Here is a 25,607-nt window from a genome sequence, read left to right as displayed (position 1 = left end):
ACTATGTTAATTCCAGGTGTACAACATACTGATTCGATATTTCTCCACATTACCAAATGATCACCATGAATAGAGTAGGTTTGAGAGGCAAAATCAAGGACTCTTGCTTGGGACAGATTAAGCTTGAAATGTGTATTTGTTATCCAGATGGAGACAGCAATTGGATATATGCCTCTGGAGCACATGAGAGAGGTCTGGTTTGGGAATACAAATTTGGGAATCCTTAGTGTATATGTTAGCATATATGTTACTGTTTTATTGAGTGAACTAGTTTGTTTTCTTGAACCCATGTCTTTAACTTTGCTCTGTTGCATCTCCCTTTCTCATTCCATAATGACACACCGGGTGGGCTCCATCATTTTCCTGCCATTTTCAGTTCTTTAAAGCCTGCTTCATTCAGTTTAAAACTCCCATCTGATTCCAATTTATTTTTTTTATTTTTTAATTTTTTTTGTCTTTTTGCCTTTTCAAGGGCCGCTTCCCACGGCATATGGAGGTTCCCAGGCTAGGGGTCGAATCGGAGCTGTAGTCACTGGCCTACGCCAGAGCCACAGCAACGCAGGATCTGAGCCTCGTCTGCAACCTGCACCACAGCTCACGGCAATGCTGGATCCTTAACCCACTGAGGAAGGCCAGGGATCGAACCCGCAACCTCATGGTTCCTAGTCGGATTCGTTAACCACTGCGCCACGATGGGAACTCCTGATTCCAATTTAAATCTCATCTCCTCCCATTCCCCCAACACTAATCAGATGTCCTCTTGAAGGACTTGAGAAGGGGCAAGACTGACTTTCCCACCACTTTTCCTGCCCTGGTATCTTCGAGAGGAGAAGAGTAGTTGGACCAATTTTCCTAATTTTTTAAGTCTCCTAACTTCCTCTAGTGTTGGGGCTAGAAGAGGGAAGAGGAGAGGAAGAGCATGAGGCTCTTCTCTCTCTCTTTTTTGTTTTTGGCTGTACATGGCATGCAGAAGTTCCTGGGCCAGGGATCAAACCTGCACCACAGCAGCAACCTGAGCTACAGCAGTGACAACTCCAGATCCTTAACCCATTAGGCCACCAGCGAACTCCATGAAGCTCTTTACTTACCTGATTTTTAGTAAGACCCAGAGTGAGCATCCAGTGCCCTCAGATGCTGGAAATTCCTTGGCATGCCGTATAGAGAGATGGCTTCTTTTTCTTTCATTTTGAGTCTTAGTTACCAATTCCGAGCAGCAAATTCCCACTCAGCTTCTATTACAAATCTCAATTAAAGCCTGAGACAACAATATGGATCTGGCCACGTGGAAGTCGTTGGTAGACTTAAAAATGACCCTTATGGCAGTGAAGGGGACAGAAGTCACATGGAGTGGGTTGTGGAGTAAATAAGAAGCGAAAACAAAGGGATGGTAGGCTACTCATTTGGGAAGTATTGTGCCAAAGGCATCAGAGAACTTAGAGGAGCAACTGGAAGGACCCGTAAAGTGAAGCTAATGTTTTTGTTTGTTACTTTATTTTATTTTTATTTTTGCCTTTTAGGCGCAGCCGTGGCGTTTGGAAGATCCCAGGCTATGGGCTGAATCAGATCTACAGCTGCTGGGCCTATGCCCCATCCACAGCAACTCAGGAGCTGAATCACGTCTGCAACATACACCTCACTGAGTGAGGCCAGGGATCAAACCTGCATCCTCATGGATACTAGTCAGATTCATTTCCGCTGTGCCACAACAGGAACTCCTCTGTTGGTTATTTTATTTTTTTAAATTTTATTTTCATTTTTGTCTTTTTAGGTCTGTACTCAGGCATATGGAGGTTCCCAGGCATGGGGTCCAGTTGGAGCTATGGCTGCCAGCCCTACGCCACAGCTACAGCAATGCGAGATCTGAGCCGCATCTTCGACCTACATCACAGCTCATGGGCAATGCCAGATCCTTAAACCACTGAGTGATGCCAGGGATGGAACCTGCGTCCTCATGGATGCTGGTCAGATTTGTTTCTACTGAGCCACAACAGGAACTCCATCTGTTGGTTATTTTAAAGTTAGAGGTGGTGTGCCTATTTTTGTGCAGATTTTTTTTGGGCCACTCCTGGGACATGTGGAGGTTCCTGGGCCAGGGGTGGAACCCAGGCCACTGCAGTGACAACTCCAGATTTTTAACCCCTTGAGCCTCAAGAGAACTCCTGACTTTTGGTCACTAGAGAAGAGGCGATAATGCAGTACAAGAGATGATAATGAAGGAGCAAAGTCCTTGAGAAAGTGGGAGAAAGAGGGATCCAGAGCAGAAGAGGAGAGATTAGTCTTTCGTAGGAGCAAGGGTACAGCTTGAATTGTAATAAGAGAGAAGACAGAGAATATAGGGCTTGGCCAGTGGTTTGGTGGATTTGATGATGAGAAGATAAGGGAGATCTTCCAAGATGGCTTCTTTCTGTGATGAGGCAGGAGAGTTGGTTAGTAGCTAGTAACTGGGTGGATGGGAAGGGAGAGTAGGAAACATTTTTTTTACTACAGTACACAGACCTTGAAACAGGAACAGATTCATTTAGCTTCACCTAAAACCCTCAACAACTATTTATCACACATTTTTGGAATGAAGTAATTTTAATTATTACAAACTGAAATTATTCTTAGCTTGAAGCCTCATCCTAAAAAGGTGTTATAGCTGTTCAGAAAATTATTTTATTTTCCAAGAGGGACTGCTGCTAGGGATAGAGTTATTTTCTTTTTGGAGGTCTCCCTTCTGTGCCTCGAATCTTCTAGCTGGTCCTCAGCACAGGGCTCTGCATCAGCGAGCTCCGCAGTACATGTGGTTGAGTGAATTGTCTGGGACCTGCCCTGACACCAAAGACACATTTGATTATCTCAGGAAGATTTCTGCACCGGCCCTGATTTATTCTCTCTTCTCTCTTTGGTTTTCTTCAGCTCCTCCATCCCTAACCTTTGTTTGCTTGTGAGAGGAATGTGAGCCAAAATTTTAAAGTTTGAAAAGTATAAAGGAAACAAGTAAATAGGGAAGGGGAATAAATACTGAACAAGACTGGGCAAGGCGACAAGATGGAATTACTGTGAAAATCTGGAAGGGAGCCAGGGTGCAAAATGCAGCGGCTATGTAGTTTACAGGAACTATTTAGTGTTCAGCATGCTTCAGTGATCACCCAGAGAAAGCCAGATTTTTCCGGTTTTGTTTGCTACCCTATAGTTAGCTATGGAAATTTGACATAGGTGATCTGTGTTTTCTGTCAGCCAACCGACATAAATACAGAGAACTATGGGGCCTCTGCTCATCAAATCCGACGTGATTTGAATTGCTAGGAGGAGGACCTCTTGTGGCTAGAGTGGGAAATACTTCAGCTAAAACCTGCCTTAGAGGCTGCAGACATTTTTATGAGGGAATTAAAAAAAAAAACCAAAAAAAGAAACTCTACAGAGCTCTTTAAAATTATGTTTCACATATTTATAATATTTAATTGTTTTGATAACACCAAGTGCTGTAATTGCATTTGTATTGCATCTCTGAGGAGTTCAGTGTACTTTGAAGCACTTCAGATTTTATCCATTTAATTCACACATTCCCTGAAAAGTAGATGGAAACAGTTGTGGTTTTCATCTCCATTTTGCAGATGGAAAGGAGAGGTACAGAGCAGGTAAGTAACTTATTTGTGATTTTAAAGTGAGGGTAGGCTGGCTCAGCATAGAATTTGTATATCTAATCTTGGGCTCAACTTAATAGTCTCTGTTTAGAAAACATTCATTATTAAAGCTCTAAAACAAAAACTTCTATTTTGCAAGTGTCAAGTGATTTCTTTATTCAGGAAAAGATGGATTGAGAGACATAAAACTTACTCTTTGTTTTCACTGTGAAAGAGACTATTCCTAGATTCTCCAAGGGGAAAAAGACGCTTTTAAAAAAATCTGGGGAGGACACTTAGCAATTAAGAATCTTTAGATAAATGTAATATCAATTAAACACATTTTAAAGGAAGCTGTATAAAAATAGTTATTTCACATGTTTCCCTAGAAATCACGTAACATGAAACTTCCTTCATAATTGATTCTTTCTGACAATCTCTAGACCCTCTCTTTTCCTCTCAGCTCCCTAATATTTGTTCTAAGAGTGCCTGGGGAGCTAATAAATAAATGCCGTTTAAAATTTTTGAATTCAGCCTTTTAAGAACAGGAATGCCCAAACTCAAATGAATAGTTCTATTTTAGGGGCGGTTACCACCTACAGTTTTAGAAGCTGTCAGAAGAAAGTTACAAAAGTCGTAATGCCTAAGGAAATACGGTACAAGTTCAAGTAGGGTGACAAGGAACAGATAAAGCGATAAAGCGTAAGGCAGGGGTATGCAAGGATTGTTGTAGTGAATGTTAAGATATTGAGGGAGAGGGGATCGAAAAAGGGAAGAGGAAATATGAAAAAAAAAATAGCCATAGCAAAAGAAATTTTGTTGGAAAAGACTGGTGACTTTAATAATGATTCCACCTGTGGCGTTTTTGGTGAATTTTCATTTTACATTCTTTATTGATAATTATGTGGCTCTACATAAATTCAGGGAGCGTAGAGTGTGCTTCCTGGTGCAAGGGTGTGAGACAAGATTTCAGAGGAAAAACATGATTTCAGATGTGACATATCATTCTGTGGTACTGAAGACATGGAATTTTATATAATCGATTTTTTTGATGTGTGGATTTCCTGGGCTCCTATTATCCCTGCTTTATCATTTTTCACTCTCAATAATTCCAGCCTTCAGCTTTAATTAGATGTAAGAGGTCTTTATTTTGGAAAGGGACTAGAGAAATGCAGATCTAACTGTTTTAGAACTTCCTGACAGCTATGTTTGTAGATCTCTAGGCAAAGTATGTGTCTGGCCTTTTTCAACAAAGTATTTTCAGTAACAAGTTGTCAGTGAGGTCAGTGACTAGCAGTTCAGGATTAGATACCACCCACCCTAGTTTGTAACCTCCCCCTTCATTCTCATCCTGGGTGAATGACACTCGGCTAAAGTGACTGCCCCACTGTCACTGCCTCTTGATTTGGTACTCTCTAACTCTGTGGCTAACCAAGAAGTCTTTTTTTTTCCCTCTCTCAAACTCTTTTTGGAAAATTCTCTACAAGAGCCGGATCTGAAACACATTGCTTTATAGAAAGCAACAGAAAGGTAAGAGTATTAAGTTTGTAAAAAGAGGAAGGAGCTGGACTTCAGTGATTCTTGTTTCTGCGTTGAAATTGCTCTGCTTAGTTGTATATCATAGGTTGAAAATGTGGGCTTTTCTTCTGAATTGAAGAACACCACATTATTATATAAAACTGGACTGTTTTGACTAGTTATGGTGAGAAATATAGGCTTTCATGCTAATTTTAAAGTTATAAATAACTTTCAAACTAGTGCCAGGGAAAGCTAGTAGCCAAGGTCGTGCTTTGCATTCAGAGAGTTTCTGGCTATAAAAAGCCGGTTGGGATCCTGTGCAGGAAAAGATAAGATATGGCCTGGATGCTTGTGCTTTGACATGGGGCTGGGGCACAATATTTGAGGGGTACAACCAAAAGCTTGTTCATAATAAATGGAAGATTTTAAAAATGAAATGGCAGCAAAAGCCTTAATTTTTGAGTTTAATATTTGTCTTATGCATTTGTTCTATGATTGGTGGTAATATTTGGAGGTTGAGAAATCTCTCAGAACAGTATTTACCACCATTTATAACCAAGTGAAAATCACACTATATGAGATGAATATGGAAAGTAATGATCATTAAAGAAAATGTCACTATCTGATGGTGTCTGAGTAACTGCGAGTTACACTAAGGACAGAACTGGAAGGAATAAGTGCAAATGGAAACAAGAAAAGAATTTAAGTCAATGGGCTGTAGAAGTTTTGAGTCATTGATGTACAGCACTAACACAGGCAATTGCCACACTTCTCCAGATATGTGAAATCCAATGCTTCGCCTAAAACACACGTGTGGGAACAATAGGATTTCAAATTAGCCTTGGTCTTGGGTTTGTGGCTAGCATTTTTAGACAGACTAAATGTCAGCATATTGAGAATAATTGTGATTTGGAGATGTAGATTATCAACAGTTAAATTTGAGTGGCATATTTGGATGTACTATTAAAATTTCACTACCTACCCCCCCCCCAAAATTACCTCAGTAGTAGCATAGCACAAATTTGTTAAGTGGAGAACCCCAAATACAGACAGTATAGATAGAGCTATTTCCATTTGTTGCTTCTTATGCAAAGTCTGTGTCTTCCTTCTTATTTGAGTAAAATACAGGTTTTTTTTTTTTTTGTTTTTTTTTTTTTTTTGTCTTTTTGCCTTTTCTAGGGCTGCTCCTGAAGCATATGGAGATTCCCAGGCTAGGGGTTGAATCGGAGCTGTAGCCACTGGCCTACGCCGGAGCCACAGCAACGCAGGATCCGAGCCGCATCTGCAACCTACACCACAGCTCACGGCAACGCCAGATCGTTAACCCACTGAGCAAGGCCAGAGATCGAACCCGCAACCTCGTGGTTCCCAGTCAGATTCGTTAACCACTGCGCCATGATGGGAACTCCAGAATATAGGGATTTTTATAGTAAAACTTTCTTTTCATTATAGAAGTAATATGAGCTCATTGTAGGAATTTTGAAAGCATAGAAAAAAATTATCTGTAATCTCATTGCTGCATTTTCTTGAGTCTTTTTTTCCTGTACAGCTTTAAAATGAATTGCAATAATACTGTAGATAAAACTTGGAAATTTGCTTTTTCCTTTAAACTTTATCAAAACCCTTTCCTTATAATATTACCTATTCTATACAGATGTTATTTTAGATTGCTGTCTAACATTCTTCCAAGTGAGTAGATGTAATTCTATTAACCATTGTTGAACATCTAGGAGTTCCTGTCATGGCTCAGTGGAAATGAATATGACGTGTATCCATGAGGATGCAGGTTCAATCCCTGGACTTGCTCAGTGGGTTAAGGATCTGGTGTTGCTGTGAGCTGTGGTGTAAGCTGCAGATGCAGCTCGGATCTGGCATTGCTGTGGCTGTGGGGTAGGCCGGTGGCTACAGCTCCTATTTGACCCCTAGCCTGGCAACCTCTATATGCTGCAGGTGCGGCCCTTAAAAAAAAGAAAGAACATCTAGGTGCAACTGTGAGTGTGTGCCTTTATTTATTTATTCATTTATCTATTTTAAAGGTCATTTCCTTAAGTTCTATTCTTAAGTGTGGATTTGTTGGATTAGAGGGCATTAGAGTTGAAGGCAAAGACTGTGATTTTTAAGAAGATGAGTTTTTATTGTTTTTCTTTCAAGAAGTAAAATTTCTTGTCTACTAAAGGAAATATTTATTGAGCATCTGTGAGATGTAAGATATAGTTATCAGGCACATAGATAACATATACTTAGTATTTTGTAGGACAAAATCTCTTCTTCTTCTTCTTTTTTTTTGTGGCTGCACCCATGGCATATGGAAGTTCCTAGGCCAGGGGTTGAATCCAAGTTACAGCTTCCACCTCTGCCATAGCTGTGGCAGTGCTGAGTCCTTTAACTTACTATGCGGGCCAGAGATTGAACCTGTGCTTCCACAACTACCTAGGCTGCTGCAGTTGGATTCTTAACCCACTGCACCACAGTAGGAGCTCCAGGACAGAATCTCTTCTACTTACAGAATTTCAACCTGTGGACAGAATCTCTTTCAACCCAGGACAGAATCTCTTATACTTACAAAATTTCAACCAAGCAATATGTTAAAAATGTTTCATCATTGCTTGAAACTGACACTATTATTGACTATTTACATTACTTTGGACTTTAGAATAATAGAATTTATAAATTTTTATTAGAATATCATGTAAATATCATTCTGTTTATATGAATTTAATGATCCAACTGTGACAAAGAAATTGTAGAACTAAGAGAATAAATGTTTTATAATAAAGTTTGTGGAAATTAAAATTATTTGGAGAAAATTTGTAGGTAGCAAAGTGGAAAGAAAAAGGATAGAGGGCACATGCAGAAGCAGAGATTCAGAATGGGATTTTCTGCTTAGGGACACATGAGAATAGAATCACTTCTGGGTAGGGGGGAAGCCAGGAAAGCTATGAACTTTTAATTCTGTTATTATCGAACATGGGAATTTGGTTGTAGAAATAGAACATAGAAGACGCTAAGAAATTGGTGTGAAGTAAAACTATTTGATTTTTGGAGGTGGTGGCTGGTACAGAGAAATCTAAGGGGAAAGAGTAGAGGTATCTGTATTTGTGGGAGGTGAGGTATAGGGTTGTGAATTCTTAAAGAATATATCCTTTCTGTATTAAGTATTTTTTTAATTGTGGAATTTTATTTTTCCAGTAATATTTAGAGAAAGACCATAGCTATGGAGGGATAGGAGTTCCATTTTTTATTCCCTCTGAACTTCTGTTTGCATGTTTCTATTTTTTTTCTCTGGAATAGAAAGGATTAAGACTTAAGTAGAGAAGTTGGCAGCCCAATCTTGCCTGAAGAGAAACTATGTGCTTCGTAATGAAGACTTAAAAATAGTGTTTATTTATGGATCATTGGCTCATGGGAATGTTAGTCTAGAGACTCAAAAAGCATGATTTTCTAAATCTTGTTTGGCTACTCAATTTTAAGTGACATGGTATTGTGGGGTGGAACTCCTGAGTTTAGCCAAGTTGTACATGTAGTGGGAAGTGACAGATATTTGAGACTATAAAATTTTTAAAAAATGAACATTACTATTAGCTGTTGCACCTGATTTTCACATGCTTAATTACTATTTTTAACTACATTATTGCTGTCTGGGATGCAGCCAGTAATCTGCTACCAATTTAATCACTAGTTACAGGCTCTGAGAAATGACTTTAGGTTCCTATGTGTAAAATTGTAAATTAGGTCAAATTTATTTGATACCCCCACTCCCTCACTTCTTTTTCCTGCTTTTCATTCTTTTTTTTTAAATTTATTTTCCCACTGTACAGCAAGGGGATCAAGTTATCCTTACATGTATACATTACAATTACATTTTTTCCCCCACCCTTTGTTCTGTTGCAACATGAATATCTAGACAAAGTTCTCAATGCTATTTAGCAGGATCTCCTTGTTAATCTACTCTAAATTGTGTCTGATAAACCCAAGCTCCCCATCCCTCCCACTCCCTCCCCTTCCCATCAGGCAGCCACAAGTCTCTTCTCCAAGTCCATGATTTTCTTTTCTGAGGAGATGTTCATTTGTGCTGGATATTAGATTCCAGTTATAAGTGATATCATATGGTATTTGTCTTTGTCTTTCTGGCTCATTTCACTCAGTATGAGATTCTCTAGTTCCATCCATGTTGCTGCAAATGGCATTATGTCATTCTTTTTTATGGCTGAGTAGTATTCCATTGTGTATATATACCACCTCTTCCGAATCCAATCATCTGTCGATGGACATTTGGGTTGTTTCCATGTCTTGGCTATTGTGAATAGTGCTGCAATGAACATGCGGGTGCATGTGTCTCTTTTAAGTAGAGTTTTGTCCGGATAGATGCCCAAGAGTGGGATTGCGGGGTCATATGGAAGTTTTATGTATAGATTTCTAAGGTATCTCCAAACTGTTCTCCATAGTGGCTGTACCAGTTTACATTCCCACCAACAGTGCAGGAGGGTTCCCTTTTCTCCACAGCCCCTCCAGCACTTGTTATTTGTGGACTTATTAATGATGGCCATTCTGACTGGTGTGAGGTGGTTATGTCATGGTAGTTTTGATTTGCCTTTCTCTTATGATCAGTGATGTTGAGCATTTTCTCATGTGTTTGCTGGCCATCTGTATATCTTCCTTGGAGAACAGTGTATTCAGGTCTTTTGCCCATTTTTCCATTGATTGATTGGCTTTTTTGCTGTTGGGTTGTATAAGTTGCTTATATATTCTAGAGATTAAGCCCTTGTCGGTTGCATCATTTGACACTATTTTCTCCCATTCTGTAAATTGTCTTTTTGTTTTCTTTTTGGTTTCCTTTGCTGTGCAAAAGCTTTTCAGTTTGATGAGGTCCCATGGGTTTATTTTTGCTCTAATTTCTATTGCTTTGGGAGACTGACCTGAGAAAATATTCATGATGTTGATGTCAGAGAGTGTTTTGCCTATGTTTTCTTCTAGAAGTTTGATGGTGTCCTGTCGTATATTTAAGTCTTTCAGCCATTTGGAGTTTATTTTTGTGCATGGTGTGAGGGTGTGTTCTAGTTTCATTGCTTTGCATGCAGCTGTCCAGGTTTCCCAGCAATGCTTGCTGAATAGGCTTTCTTTTTCCCATTTTATGTTCTTGCCTCCCTTGTCAAAGATTAATTGACCATAGGTGTCAGGGTTTATTTCTGGGTCCTCTATTCTGTTCCATTGGTCTGTCTGTCTGTTTTGGTACCAGTACCACACTGTTTTGATGACTGTGGCTTTGTAATATTTTTTTTCTTCTTCTTTTTTTCTTTTTTTTTTTTTCCCTTTTTTTTTTCTGTAATATTTTTTGAAGTCTGGGAGAGTTATGCCCCCTGCTTGGTTTTTGTTTCTCAGGATTGCTTTGGCAATTCTGGGCCTTTTGTTGTTCCATATAAATGTTTGGATTGTTTGTTCTAGTTGTGTGAAAAATGTCATGGGTCATTTGATAGGGATTGCATTGAATCTGTAGATTGCTTTGGCTAGTATGGCCATTTTTACAATATTGATTTTTCTAAGCCATTAACATGAAATATCTTTCCATTTCTTTACATCTTCTTTGATTTCTTTGATTAAAGTTTTATAGTTCTCGGCATATAGGTCCTTTACCTCCTTGGTCAGGTTTATTCAGAGGTATTTGATTTTGTGAGGTGCAATTTTAAAAGGTATTGTATTTTTCTATTCCTTTTCTAATATATCCTTTTCTAATATTTCATTGCTGGTATACAGAAATGTGACTGACTGCTGAATGTTAACCTTATATCCTACTACTTTCCTGAATTTATTAATCAGTTCAAGTAGTTTTTGGGTTGAGTCCTTAGGGTTTTCTATGTATAGTATCATGTCATCTGCATACAGTGACAGTTTGATCTCTTCTCTTCCTATATGGATGCCTTTTATTTCTTTGTTTGCCTAATTGCTGTGGCTAGGACTTCCAAAACTGTGTTGAATAGCAGTGGTGAGAGTGGGCATCCCCGTCTTGTTCCAGATTTGAGTGAGAAGGCTTTCAGTTTTTCCCCATTGAGTGTTATATTTGCTGTGGGTTTATCATAAATGGCTTTGATTATATTCAGGAATGTTCCCTCTATACCCACTTTGGCGAGGGTCTTGATCATGAATGGATGTTGGACTTTGTCAAATGCTTTTTCTGCGTCTATTGAGATGATCATATGATTTTTGACTTTTCTTTTGTTAATGTGGTGTATGACGTTGATTGATTTGCATATGTTGAACCATCCTTGTGAACCTGGGATGAACCCAACCTGGTCATGGTGTATGATTTTTTTGATATGTTGTTGGATTCGGTTGGCTAAGATTTTGTTGAGAATTGCTTTTCATTCTTATAACTGGTATGTCTGTGCTGCTTCAGGTCCCTCCATAAATGGTGAAATAAATTTGATGAAAAAGGCAATGTTTATTTAGCACAAAGAGAGATTCTCAAGTATTGGAACTTGTTTACTTTAGGCCCTATTTTATATTAGTGCTATTCAAAATATGATCAGCAGTTCTTCATCTATTACTGCTCTGCTAAAGGAGGTATGGAGTTTGTACCAGAGTGTAAATCATCTGCACCCTAAGACTGTGTAGCAAGACTTTCTAGATGAAGGAAGCAGTCATTGTTTTACATTCTGGTGCAAAGCTTCTTATCTCATCATAGGCTTTGAGTAGTATTGCTTAGATTACACCATAGAAGCATTTGTCTTCTCTTTTTATATGCATATAGGGTAGAGAGTTGGGATGAAATGTGTACAATTAACTAGGTAATAAATGAATTACCAGGCTTCAGTTGATGAGGCTCCTGGAAATAGCATCAATGCAAAGAGACCCCGGGTTTGCTGATTGTGAACCTGTAGAATGACTGAGAGGCAGAATTTCCCATAGGGCTACATTGACTTTATTGCAATGTTGGCTTTGGAATTATTTACTCTTTCTAGATAACTGTGTACCAGACATTATTCTATGTGCTGGGGATAGATACTAGTGAACCAAATTAAAGCCCTGCCCTTGTGGTGGTTCCTTTCTAGTATGTGTGTGTGTGTGTGTGTGTGTATATGTGTGTGTGTTTGGATGAGAATGAAGGGAGAGTTAGAAGTAAAGCCTGCCCCTCTGTGATTCTCCAGAAGTACCAGGGTCTGTCTTTAGTCTAGGGCTGGAGCTCATAAATCATGTTTCCATGGAAATTTATAGCATTAACTACCTATTTTGTTAGACTAAGCAGTTCTATTTTCCCATTATGGAGTAACAAAAGAATCCTAGTTTTAAGAATCAAATGATCTGTGATAGGTGCTGCTGGTTGCCTCTGCAATATCCATATATTTTGCTCTTCCTGCTAATTTACAGAACTCTGAATTAGGTCACAAAAAAAGGCGTAATGTTATGTGTATTGATTTGCAACTTGTGCCCACCCTCCTTTCTGAATTATGATAGTTACATTTAGTTAAGACAGATGCATAGCAATTCATGTAGATCTACCTCATTCTACTACATCCTATAGTGTTTACTATATGGATGCTGTATAATTCACTTAGCTGGTTCTATATTGATGGATATGTTTGTTATTTTCTATATTTTTATGTTTCTCTGTCATAATGCATATACTTATTCATGTATCCTAAAGAATTTTTATGAATATATGTTTAAGATAAATTCATTGAAATAGGATTCATGGGTCAAAAGGAATGTTCATTTTAAGATTTAATAAGTATTACCTTTAATTGGAAGTATCAACCAAAAGATTAGACTAAGTATATTTTAAAATTTGAGACCTGTCAGCATATTTCTCTTCAAGAAGTTCATATCAGTTTATACTTTCTACCAACATGGAGAGTATGCTGAGAGGTTATGTTCTTACCTCTTACCAGTACTGATGATACTCTATTAAAAATTTTCATATACCCAGGTAAAACAAGGATTCAAGGGGATACTTGCATCCCAATATTCATTGCAGCACTATTCACAATAGCAGGACTTGGAAACAACCTGAATGTATATTGACAGATGAATGGATAGAGAAGATAGAGTACAAATATGGAATACTACTCAGCCATAAAAAGAATGAAATAATGCCATTTGCAGCAACATGGATGCAATTAGAGATTATCATACTAAGTGAAGTTAAGTCAGAAAGAGAAAGATACATATGATATCACTTACATGTGGAATCTAAAGTATAGCACAAATGAACCTATCTGCAAAACAGAAATAGATTTGTAGACATAGAAAACAGACTTGTGGTTGCCAAGGGGGAGGTAGGAGGGAGAGGGATGGACTGGAAATTTGAGGGTAGTAGATGCAAACTCTTATATTTAGAATGGATAGACTATGAGGTCTCTCCACAGTACAGGGAACTTTATCCATTCCCCTGGAATAAACTGTAAGGTAAGGGAATATTGTTATTACAACTTTTTTTTTTGTCTTTTTAGGACCGCCCCTGTGGCATATGGAGGTTCCCAGGCTAAGGGTCCAATCTGAGCTGTAGTGGCCAGCCTATGCCAGAGCCACAGCAATGCTGGATCCAAGCTGCGTCTGTGACGTACACCATAGCTCATGGCAATGCTGGATCCTTAACCCAGGAGCGAGGCCAGGGATTGAGCCCATGTTCTCATGGATGCTAGTTGGGTTTGTTAACCACTGAGCCATGACAGGAGCTCCTATTTTAAAATTTTTAACAAATTTTTTTTATCTTTTTTTTTTTTTCTATTTCTTGGGCTGCTCCCGTGGCATATGGGGGTTCCCAGGCTAGGGGTTGAATTGGAGCTATAGCCACAGCAACGAGGGATCCGAGCCACATCTGCAACCTATACCACAGCTCACGGCAAGGTCGGATTGTTAACCCACTGAGCAAGGGCAGGGACCGAACCTGCAACCTCATGGTTCCTAGTCGGATTCATTAACCACTGCGCTACGACGGTAACTCCTATTTTTAACAAATTTTTAGTATAGTTGATTTACAATGTTTTGTCAATTCCTATGGTACAACAAAGTGACCCAGTCACATATATATATGCATTCTTTTTCACATATTATCTTCCATCATGTTCTGTCATCACAAGTTGGATAGGAATATTAAAGAAAAGAATGTATATATGTGTGTAACTAAGCTGCTTTACTGTACAACAGAAATTAGCACAATATTGTAAATCAACTATACTCTAATAAAAAAGGTTATGAAACAACCTGGAATTGATAAATTTTCAATTTTTTTTTCACTTTTGACAGTGATAGATGAAAAGGTTATCTTGTTCTTTTGATTTGCATTTAATTAATAGTAAGGTTGAGCATTTTTAAAGTACTTTTTAGCCCATTGTATTCCTTTTTACATAAACTGCTTTTTCATATCCTTTGCCCATATTTTCTTTTCTTATTTTCTTTTCCAATTTTATTGAGATATAATGGGCATACATCACTGAATAAGTTTAAGGTGTACAGCATAATGGTTTAACTTACGTATATAGTTAACCCTTAAACAACGTGGATTGAATGGCACAGTTCACTTATAAACAGATTTTTTTTTTCATGTAATAGTACTATACAATCTGAGGTCGGTTGAATCTTCAAAAGCAGACTGTAGATACAAACGAGCCACATAGATGAATGGCAATTATAAATTATATACAGATTTTTAACTGTTTGGAGGGTCAATGTTGTTCAAGGGTCAACTGTCTTGTAAAATGATTACTGCAGTAAGTTTAGTTAACATTCATAATTTCATGTAGATACAATAAAAAAAAGTCAAAAGAAGAAACAAATTTTTTCCCCATCTAATGAGAACTCTTAAGATTTACTCTTTCGACTCATGGCTGTGTGCTCCCATTGGCCAGTGCAGATCTTTGGGAAGGAGGTACAGCCCTGGTGTAATCTTCAGTCTGTGCGAGTGAAAGAGAACAATGCAGAAGGACTCTGGTCCCTTAGTGCCCTTATTTTGGATTGGCTTTGGTTATGCAGCATTGGTTGTTTCTGATTGGATCATTGGCTATGCAAAAGCAGGTAGTGTCCTGTCCCTGGTGACTGCACTCTTCTTCAGTGGCTTAGCAGGCCTGGGGGCCTATTGGCTGTCTCAGGATCCAGGAAACATTTGGGTTTTCTTAGATACATCTGGAACCTTGGCTGGCATTATGAGAATGAGATTCTACCACTCTGGAAAATGTATGCCTGTGGGCTTGGTTGTAGGTGCCAATTGGCTGATGGTTGCCAAACTTGGAATTAGTGTATTGAGTAAACCCCGTCCACAGTAGTCATGGCCCCACTTGGACTCATGGAGACTTTTTAAACTTACCACTATTTTTTGTGTATTAAGATAAACACGTACAGCATTTTCACATTTTCTGACATCTTACTTAAAACAAACAAAAAAATGCACTAGACTCTGCAGAGAGAAAAATCAGTCATTATTGCTATGACCCTTAAGAGGTGGGTAGTGTGTAACACACGAATTTACTAACATAGTTCCCTCATGCAGGTTGATGCTTGTTTGTTGGTCTCTCTTCTTTCCATATCTCTAGGTAAAATCTGCAAGTATAAAATGTTAGGTGTCACCATTGGGGCCCCTGAAACCCCATTCCTTACTCAGAGGACCAGTGTGAAAGAAAGCTTTTGATGAAATTTAGGATATCTGTTCTTTTGCTCATCTTAGAGCACAGACCCACTTTGAAATTATGTTAAATGAAATAAACGAAAATAAAATTTTCTGTTAAAAAAAAAGATTTACTCTCTTAACTTTCATATATGTCATACAGCAGTGTTAATCAGGGTCATCATGTTGTACATTACATCCCATGTACTTATTTAAATTAAGTTTGGAAGTTTGTTCCTTTTCTACCATATTCCTCCAATTCTCCCTCCCCTCCACCCTTAGCTCTGGTAAGCACAAATATAGTCTCTTTTCCTGAGTGTGGCTTTTTTTTTTTTTAAGATTGCATGTATGAATGAGATTATACAATATATGTCTTTGACTTATTTCACAGCCTAATGCCCTCAAATTCCATCCATGTTTTTATAAATGGCAGGATTGGAGTTCCCATCGTGGTGCAGCAGAAACAAATCTGACTAGCATCTGTGAGGACACAGGTTCGATTCCTGGCCTTGCTCAGTGGGTTAAGGATCTGGCATTGGCACAAACTGTGGTGTAGGTTAGAGATACAGCTCGGATCTGGTGTGGCTGTGGCGTAAGCCAGTGGCCATAGCTATGATTTGACCCCTAGCCTGGGAATGTCCATATGCCATGGGTAGGGCCCTAAAAAGACAAGAAAAAAATGGCAGTATTACTTGCTTTTTTTAAATGGCTGAATATTCCATTATATAGTATGTATATGCTACAATTTCTTTATTCATCCATTGATAGACACTTAAGTTTTCTCCATGTCTTGACTCTTGTAAATAATGCTGCTGTGAATATGGGGGGACAGATATCTTTTTGAGTTAGTGTTTTTTTCTCCTTTGGGTTTATTCCCAGAAGTAGAATTGGTGGATCCTATGGTAGCTCTATTTATAATTTTTCGAGGAACCTCCATATTGTTTTCTACAGTGGCCATATCATTTTAAAATCTCACCAAGACAGTGCACAAGGGTTCCCCTTTTTTCCACATCCTTGCCAACACTTGTTATCTTGTCTTTTTTATTATGGCTGTTCTAACAGGTGTGAGGTGATATCTCATTGTGGCTTTGAATTACATTTCTCTAATGACTAGTGGTATAGAGCATCTTTTCATGTACCTATTGGCCATTTGTATATTGTCTTTGGAAAAATGTGTATTTAAATCTTTTGCTTGTATTTAATTGGGTTATGATTATTATTTGCCATTGAGTTGTATGAGTTTTTTATTTACTTTGGATATTAGTCCTTTATTGAATATATGGTTGATAAGTATTTTTCCCCATTCTGTATGTTGTCTTTTCACTTTATCCATTGGTTCTTTTCTTTTGCTGTGCAGAAGTTTTTTAGTTTGATATAGTCCCATTTGTTTTTTTTTCCATTTGTTTATTTTTGCTTTTGTTTACCTTGCCTGAGGAGATGTGTCTGAAAAAATTACTGAGACTGACGTCAAAGAGCTTATTGCCTATGTTTTCTTCTAGAATTGATTATTTAAATCTTTAATCAATTTTGAGTTAATTTTTTTCTAAGTGATGTAAGATAGGGGTCTAATTTTATTCCCTTACATGTGAATATTCAATTTTCTCAACACCATTTATTGAAGAGACACTTATCCATTGAGTATTTTGCTCCCTTGTCAAATATTAGTTGATTGCATATGCTTGAGTATATTTCTGGGCTCTTGATTCTGTCCCTTTGATCTATTGGTTTTTCTGTTTGTTTTTTGTTTTTTTTTTTTTGGCCACATCCAAGGCATGCAGAAGTTCTCAGGTCAGGGATCAAACCCACACCACAGCAGCTACCTGAGGCACTTCAGTGACACCAGATCTTCAACCTGCTACTCCACATGGGAACTCCTGATCTATTTGTTTTTATGTCAGTACCATACTGTTTTTATTACTTATTAAAATTACTATTTTTGTTTCTATACCATAGCTTTACAGTGTAACTTGCAATCAGGAAGTGTGATGCCTCCAACTTTGTTTTTTTTCCTTAGGATTATTTTGGCTATTTGGAATCTTTTGTGGTTCCATATAAACTTTAGGCTTGTTTTTTCTACTTCTGTAAAGTATGGCCATCAGAACATTAATAGGAATTGCATTGAATCTACAGATGGCTTTTGGTAGTATTGACATTTTAACAATATTAATTCCTCTCATCTGTGGACATGGAATACCTTTCCACTTATTTGTACCTTTTTTTTTTTCTTTCAATTTGTGTTTTCAGAGTAGAGATCTTTCAGTTTCTTTGGTAGGTTTATTAGCAAATATTTTATTGTTTTTCATGCTAATGTAAATGGAATTGTTTTCTTTACTTCTTTTTCAGATAATTCATTGTTAGTGTATAGGAATGGTACTGATTTTTGTATGTTAATTTTGTACCTTGCAACTTTATTGAATTTATTGATTAAATATAACAGTTTTTCTTAGCATCAAAAGGATTTTTAAATACATAAAATCATGTCATTTGCAAATAGGGACAGTTTTACTTCTTCCTTTCCAAACCTGATGTCTTTTATTTCTTTTTCTTGCTTGACTGTTCTGTCAAGGACTTACAATACTCATTTTTTTCTTTTTATTCCCCCATAGTAAATGAAGCAAATTAGTTTTTTATCTGTTAAATACACTGTAAGTATTTCCTCCAATTTGTTGTTTGTTTTTTTACTTTTATGTTTTATTTTTAAATTATACAGAAAATAAAAATATTTTTGTATCCAGATTTTTAAACCTCCCCTTTGTGGTTTCTGGATGTTTTGCCTGATTAAAAAGAACTTTATACTTAAATTATTATTCATAAATACACTCATACCTTTTCTCAGAATTTAAAAGTTTTTGCTATGTATGGAATTGATTTTGAGCAAAGGAATGAGTCTGGGATACGATTTTATTTTAACTTTTCTTCTAAATGTTTATTTACTTGATCTAATGTGATTTGTTTGACTTGCTTTTTCCTGCTAATTTAAAATACCATCTTTATCATGAGCTAAATTTATTTTAGAGTCTCTCAACTCTTTTTTTTCCTGTTCTAGTAATAATGCTATCTAATTTTTTTCCCATCCCTACTTTTTTCCCTTTTTTTCTTCTAATTTATTTATTCTAAATTTTAAAAAGTTGAAATATAGTTGATTTAAAATATTGTGTTAGTGGAGTAACGAATCTGACTGGTAACCATGAAGACACAGGTTCGATCCCTAGCCTCCCTCAGTGGGTTAAGGATCTGGCATTGCCATGAACTGTGGGGTAGGGTCATACAGATGCAGCTCGGATCTGGAATTGCTGTGGCTGTGGTGTAGGCCAGTGACTACACCTCTAATTTAACCCCTAGCCTGGGAACCTGCATATACCATGGGTGTGGCCCTAAAAAAAAAAAAAAGACAAAAAAATATTGTGTTAGTTTCAGGAGTACAACAAAGTGGTTCAGTTATTTTTTTAGGATTATATTCCATTCCATTACAAGATATTGAATATAATTCTTATTCAATGGTTTCTTTTTTTTTTTGTTGTTGTTGTCTTTTGTCTTTTTTTTTTGTTGTTGTTGTTGTTGCTATTTCTTGGGCCGCTCCCGCGGCAGATGGAGATTCCGAGGCTAGGGGTTGAATCGGAGCTGTAGCCACCGGCCTACGCCAGAGCCACAGCAACGCGGGATCCGAGCCGCGTCTGCAACCTACACCACAGCTCACGGCAACGCCGGATCGTTAACCCACTGAGCAAGGGCAGGGACCGAACCCGCAACCTCATGGTTCCTAGTCGGATTCGTTAACCACTGCGCCACGACAGGAACTCCTCAATGGTTTCTTATCTATTTTATGTAGTATAGTTTGTGTCTATTAATTTTGTACTCATAATTTGTCCCTCTCTCCCTCCTTCTCCCCTTTGGTAACCGTAAGTTTATTTTCTATGCCTGTGAGTCTATTTCTGCTTTCTATATAGATTCATTGCTATTATTTTTTAGATTCCACACATAAGTGATATAAGGTAGTATTTATCTTTGTCTGACTTTGTTAACTAAGTACACTATTCTTTAGGTCTGTTCATTTTTCTGCAAATGGCAATATTTCATTCTTTTTTTATGGCTGAGTAATATTCCTCTGTGTGTGTGTGTGTGTGTGTGTGTGTGTGTGTGTGTGTACATCTTCTCAAGCCAAAGCTGTCTGTTGATGGGCACTTGGGTTGTTTCCATGTTTTGGCTATTTTAAAAAGTGCTGCTATGAACATTGGGGTGAATATATCTTTTTAAATTAGAGTTTTCATTTTTTCTGGATATACACCCAGGAATGGGATTGCTGGATCATGTCAGCTCTATTTTCAGTTTTTAAGAAACCTCCATACTCTTTTCCATAGTGGATGCACCAGTTTACTTTCCCATCAACAGTGTTGGAGGGTTCCTTTTTTTCTATGCCCTCTTCAGCATTTATTTGTAGATTTTGGCTGATAGCCATTCTGACCAATGTGAAGTGATATCTCATTGTGGTTTTGATTTGCATTATTTAATAATTAGCAGTGTTGAGCATTTTTTCATGTGCCTGTTGGCTGTCTGTATGATTTTGGAAAAATGTCTGCTTAGGTCATCTGTCCAATTTTTGATTGCAATGTTTGCTTTTTCAATATTGAGTTGTATGTGCTATTGACATATTTTTGCTATTAACCTCTTGTCAGTTGCATTGTTTACAAACATTTTCTCCCATTCTGTAGGTTGTCTTTTCATTAAATTTTTTTTTTTTGTCTTTTTAGGGCTGCACTTGCAGCATATGGAAGTTCCCAGGCTAGGAGTCCAGTTGGAGACGGAGCTCCTGGCCTACACCACAGCCACAGCAATGCTGGATCTGAGTTGCATCTGTGACCTATGCCATAGCTTTTGGAATGCCAGATCCTTAACCCACAGAGCAAGATCAGGGATCAAACTTGCATCCTCATGGATACTAGTCAGGTTCTTAACCTGCTGAGCCACAATGGAAACTCCCCTTTAAAAGAAAATTTTGTTGGAGTATAGTTGACTTGAAATGTTGGGTTAGTTTCAGGTGTACAGCAAAGTGAATCAGTTATGCATATACATATATCCATTCTTTTTCAGATTCTTTTCCCATGTAGATTATTACAGAGTATTGAGTAGATATTCCTGTGCTGTACAGTAGTCCTTGCTAATTATCTATTTTAAATATTGTAGTGTATATATATTAATCCCAACCTTCCAATTTATCCCTCCCCTCAAGATTTCCACTTTTGAAATCTTTGAGTCTGTTTCTCTTTTGTAAATAAGTTTTTTGTATCATTTTTATTAGATTCTACATATAAATGATATTATGATATTTGTCTTTCTTTGACTTACTTCACTTAGTATGATAAGCTCTTGGTTCATCCATGTTGCTGCAAATGGCATTATTTCATTCTTTTTTATGGTTGAGTAATATGAGTAATATGGCTGTATATACACACCACATCTTATTTATCCATTTCCTTGTTGATGGATCGGTTGCTTCCATGTTTTGGCTATTGCAAAAGTGCTGCAATGAACACTGGGGTACATGCATCTTTTCTTTTTTTTGGCTGTTTCTGTGGCATGGGGAAGTTCCTGGGCCAGATATCAAACTTGCACCACAACAGCGACCCGAGCCACAGCAGTTACAGTGACAGATCCTTAATCCACCAGCAAGAAATTCCAGGGTGCATGTATCTTTTCAAATTGTGGTTTTCTCTGGATGTATGTCCAGGAGTGGGATTGCTGGATCATATGGTAATTCAATACTAAGTTTTTAAGGAACTTCCGTACTAGTTTCCATAGTGGTTGCACCAATTTACATTTCTACAACAACAGAGGAGGGTTCCCTTTTCTACGCATCTTCTCCAGCATTTATTGTTCATAGACATTTTTTTTTTTAATGGCTACACTTATGGTATATGGAAGGTCCCAGGCTGGGGATTGAATCTGAGCTGCAGCGGTGGCAACACTGGATCCTTAACCCACTGCATTTGGCCAAGGATCGAACACTCACCCCCGCACTGAAATGAGCTGCTGCAGTTGGATTTTTAACCCACTGTGCTACAGTGGGAACTCCTGTTTGTAGACTTTTTGATGACATCCATTCTGACTTGTGCGAGATGATAACTCATTGTCGTTTTGATTTGCATTTCTCTGGTAATTAGTGATGTTGAGCATATTTTCATGTGCTTTTGGCTATTTTTGTCTTCTTTGGAGAAATGTCTATTTAGATCCTCTGACCATTTTTTGATTGGATTTGTTTTTTTGATATAAAACTGCATGAGATATTTGTGTATTTTGGAGATTAATCCCTTGTCAGTCGCTCATTTGCAAAGATGTTCTCCCATTCTGTGGGACATCTTTTTTTTTTATGGTTTCCTTTGATGTACAAAAACTTTTAACTTTTGGTTAGGTACCATTTATTTGTTTTTGCTTTTATGTCTTTTCCTTGGGAGACTGCTTTAAGAAAACATTGCTATGATTATGTCTGAGAAGGTTTTGCTTATGTTCTCTTCTAGGATATTTATAGTGTTATATCTTATATTTAGGTCTTTAAACCATTTTGAGTTTATTTTTGTATAACAAGTGAGGAAGTATTCTTTTTATTTAAAAGCTGCCTAGTATTCCATTATATTTTCTTACCACATTTTTAAAAGTTACTCAATGAGTTTTATTACATTTATCTTTGTACAATGATCATCACGACCTGATTTTATAGCATTTCCATCTAAAACTCCAGCCTATCCCCCCATGCTGCAACCTGTCTCTTGGAAACCATAAGTTTTTCAAAGCCTGAGTCAGTATCTGCTATGCAAAGAAGTTCATTGTGTCCTTTTTTTAGATTCCGTATGTAGGTGATAGCATATGATATTGGTGTCTCACTGACTAGCTTCACTTAGCACAATAATTTCCAGGTCCATCCATGTAGCTGCAGTGCTGTTATTACATTCATTTTAATGGCTGAGTAATATTCCATTGTGTATATGTATACATTTTCTTTATCCACTCCTCTGTCGATGGGCAGTTAGGTTGTTTCTATGTCTTGGCTATTGCAATATATTGCTGCAATGAACGCTGGAGTACATGTATCTTTTCGAGTGATGGTTTTTTCTGGATAGATGCCCAAGAGGGGGATTACTGGATCAAATGGTAGTTCTATTTTTAGTTTTCTGAGGAATCTCCATACTGCTTTCCACAGTGGTTGCACCAATTTACAATCCCACCAACAGTGTGCTACGGTTCCTTTTTCTCCACACCCTTTCCAGCATTTACTGTTTGTAGATATTTGGATGATGGCCATTTTGGCTGGTGGAAAGTGGTACCTCATAGTGGTTTTGATTTGCATTTCTCTAATGGTGAATGATGTTGAACATCTTTTCATGTGTTTTTGGGCCTTCTACATGTCTTCCTTGGAGAATTGTCTGTTTAGATCTTCTGCCTATATTTTGATGGGGTTGTTTGTTTTTTTGGTATTGAGCTGGAGAAGGTATTTATAAATTTTGGAGATTAATCCCTTGTCAGTTGCTTCATTTGCAAACATTTTCTCCTATTCTTTTTGTTTTGTTTAGTGTTTCCTTTGATGTGAAGTAACTTTTAAGGTTAATTAAGTCCCATTTGTTTATTTTTGTTTTATTGTCAAGACTCTAGGAGGTGGATCTGAGAAGATATTGCTGTGGTTTATGTCGGAGAGTGTTTGGCCTATGTTTTCCTCTGAGAGATTTATAGTATCCAGTCTTACATTTAGGTCTTTCATCCATTTTGAGTTTATTTTTGTGTATGGTGTTAGGAAGTGCTCTAATTTCATTCTTTTCAATGTGGCTGTCCAGTTTTCCCAGCACCACTTATTGAAGGGACTAGCTTTTCTCTATTGTATATTTTTGCCTCCTTTGTCATAGATTAGTTGACTGTAGGTGCATGGGTTTAATTCTGGGCTTTCTATCCTGTTCCACTGATCTACATTGCTGTCTTTATGCTAGTACCATAAGTTTTGATGACTGTAGCTTTGTAGTATAGTTTAAAGTCAGGGAGCCTGATTCCTCAGGCTCCATCTTTCTTTCTCAGGATGTCTTTGGCTATTCTGGGTCTTTTGTGCTTCCAAATAAACTTTAAGATATTTTGTTCTAGTTCTGTGAAAAATGTCCTTGGTACTTTGCTAGAGATTGCATTGAATCTATAGATTGCCTTAGGTAGTATAGTCATTTTGACAATATTGATTCTTCCAGTCTAAGAGCATAGTATGTCCTTCCATCTGCTTTTGTCATCATTGATTTATTTCATCAGCATTTTATAGTTTTCAGAGTACAAGTCTTTTGTCTATTTGGTAGGTTTATTCCTAAGTATTTTATTCTTTTTGATGCAATGGTAAATGGGATTGTTTCCCTAATTTCTCTTTCTGATCTTTCATTGTTAGTATATAGAAATGCAGTCCATTTCTGTGTATTAATTTTGTATCCTGTGACGTTGCCAAATTCATTAATGAGCACTAATGGTTTTCTGGTAGTGTCTTTAGGATTTTCTAGGTATAGTATCATGTCATTTGCAAACAGTGATAGTTTTACTTCTTCCTTTCCAACTTGGTTTGCTTTTATTTCTTTTTCTTCTCTGATTGCCGTGGCTAAGACTTCCAAAACTGTGTTGAATAGTAGTGGCGAGAGGGGACATCCTTGTCTTGTTCCTCATCTCAGTGGGAATTCTTTCAGCTTTTCACCATTGAGAATGATGTTTGCTGTGGGTTTGTCATATACGGCCTTTATTATGTTGAGGTAGGTTCCCTCTATGCCCATTTTCTGAAGGGTTTTTATCAGAAATGGGTGTTGGATTTTATCAAAGGCTTTTTCTGCATCTATTGAGAGGATCATATAGTTTTTTTCTTCAGTTTGTTAATGTGATGTACCACACTGATTGATTTGTGGATATTGAAGAACTCTTGCATCCCTGGGATAAATCCTACTTGATCATGATGTACAATCCTTTTAATGTAGTGTTGGGTGTGGTTTGCAAGTATTTTGTTGAGGATTTTTGCATTGGTGTTCATCAGTGAAATTGGCCTGTAGTTTTCTTTCTTTCTTTTTTATTTTTGGTGGTATCTTTGTCTGGTTTTGTTATCAGGGTGATGGTGGCCTCGTAGAATGAGTTTGGGAGTATTCCTTCCTTTTATTACCTTTATTTTTTGGAAGTTTTTGAATCACCGTTTCAATTTCAGTACTTGTGACTGGTCCGTTCATCTTTTCTGTTTCATCTGGGTTTAGTCTTGGAAGATTGTACTTTTCTAAGAATTTGTCCATTTCTTCTAGGTTGTTTAGTAGCATGTTGTTTAGTCTCCACATGTTTCCATTTTTTTTGCAGTTTTTTTCTTGTTGTTGTGGTTGGAAAAGATGCTTGATATGATTTTGATTTTCTTAAAGTTACCGAGGCTTGATTTGTGGCCCAGAATGTGACCAATCCTAGAGAAGGTTCCGTGTGCACTTGAGAAGAATGTGTATTCTGCTGCTTTTGGATGGAATGTCCTATAAATATCTAGTAAGTCCATCTGGTCTAATGCTTCATTTAGGGCCTATGTTTCCATGTCGATTTTCTGTCTGGATGTAAGTAGGGTTTTAAAGTCCCCCGCTATTACTGTGTTATTGTCAATTTCTGCTTTTAAGGTTATTAGCAGTTGCCTTATATATTGAGATGATCTATTTTGAGTGCCTATATATTTACAATTGTTCTATCTTCTTCTTGGATTGATATTTTGATCATTATGTGATATCCTTCTTTGTCTCATAATATTCTTTATTTTAAGGTCTATTTTGTCTGATATGAGTATTGCTACTTCAGCTTTCTTTTAATTCCTGTTTGCATGGAATATTTTCTTCTATCCTCTTACTTTCAATTTGTATATGTGAGGTAGGTCT

At 37.4% G+C, this 25,607-nt stretch overlaps 1 protein-coding gene and 1 pseudogene across 5 annotated transcripts in view; both read left to right on the top strand.

Annotated features, from left to right (window-relative positions):
- CTNNA3 (catenin alpha 3) overlaps positions 1 to 25,607 on the top strand; it is a 1,779,313-nt gene that overhangs the window by 31,356 nt on the left and 1,722,350 nt on the right. Inside the window, exon 1 of one of the 5 annotated variants that reach the window (XM_021074383.1) lies at positions 3,445 to 3,620. The exons of 3 other annotated variants lie outside the window; for them this stretch is intronic. The gene's annotated coding sequence lies outside the window, so the exon portion shown is untranslated. Of the gene's footprint in view, positions 1 to 3,444; positions 3,621 to 4,809; positions 5,136 to 25,607 lie in introns of those variants that run through there. One more of the 5 variants, XM_021074382.1, reaches the window with a different exon arrangement.
- Positions 14,488 to 15,889, top strand: LOC110256884 (annotated as a pseudogene).

Source organism: Sus scrofa, chromosome 14 (assembly GCF_000003025.6).
Source record: "Sus scrofa isolate TJ Tabasco breed Duroc chromosome 14, Sscrofa11.1, whole genome shotgun sequence".
Classification (NCBI taxonomy): domain Eukaryota; kingdom Metazoa; phylum Chordata; class Mammalia; order Artiodactyla; family Suidae; genus Sus; species Sus scrofa.
This window is presented reverse-complemented; position numbering and strand designations above follow the sequence as displayed.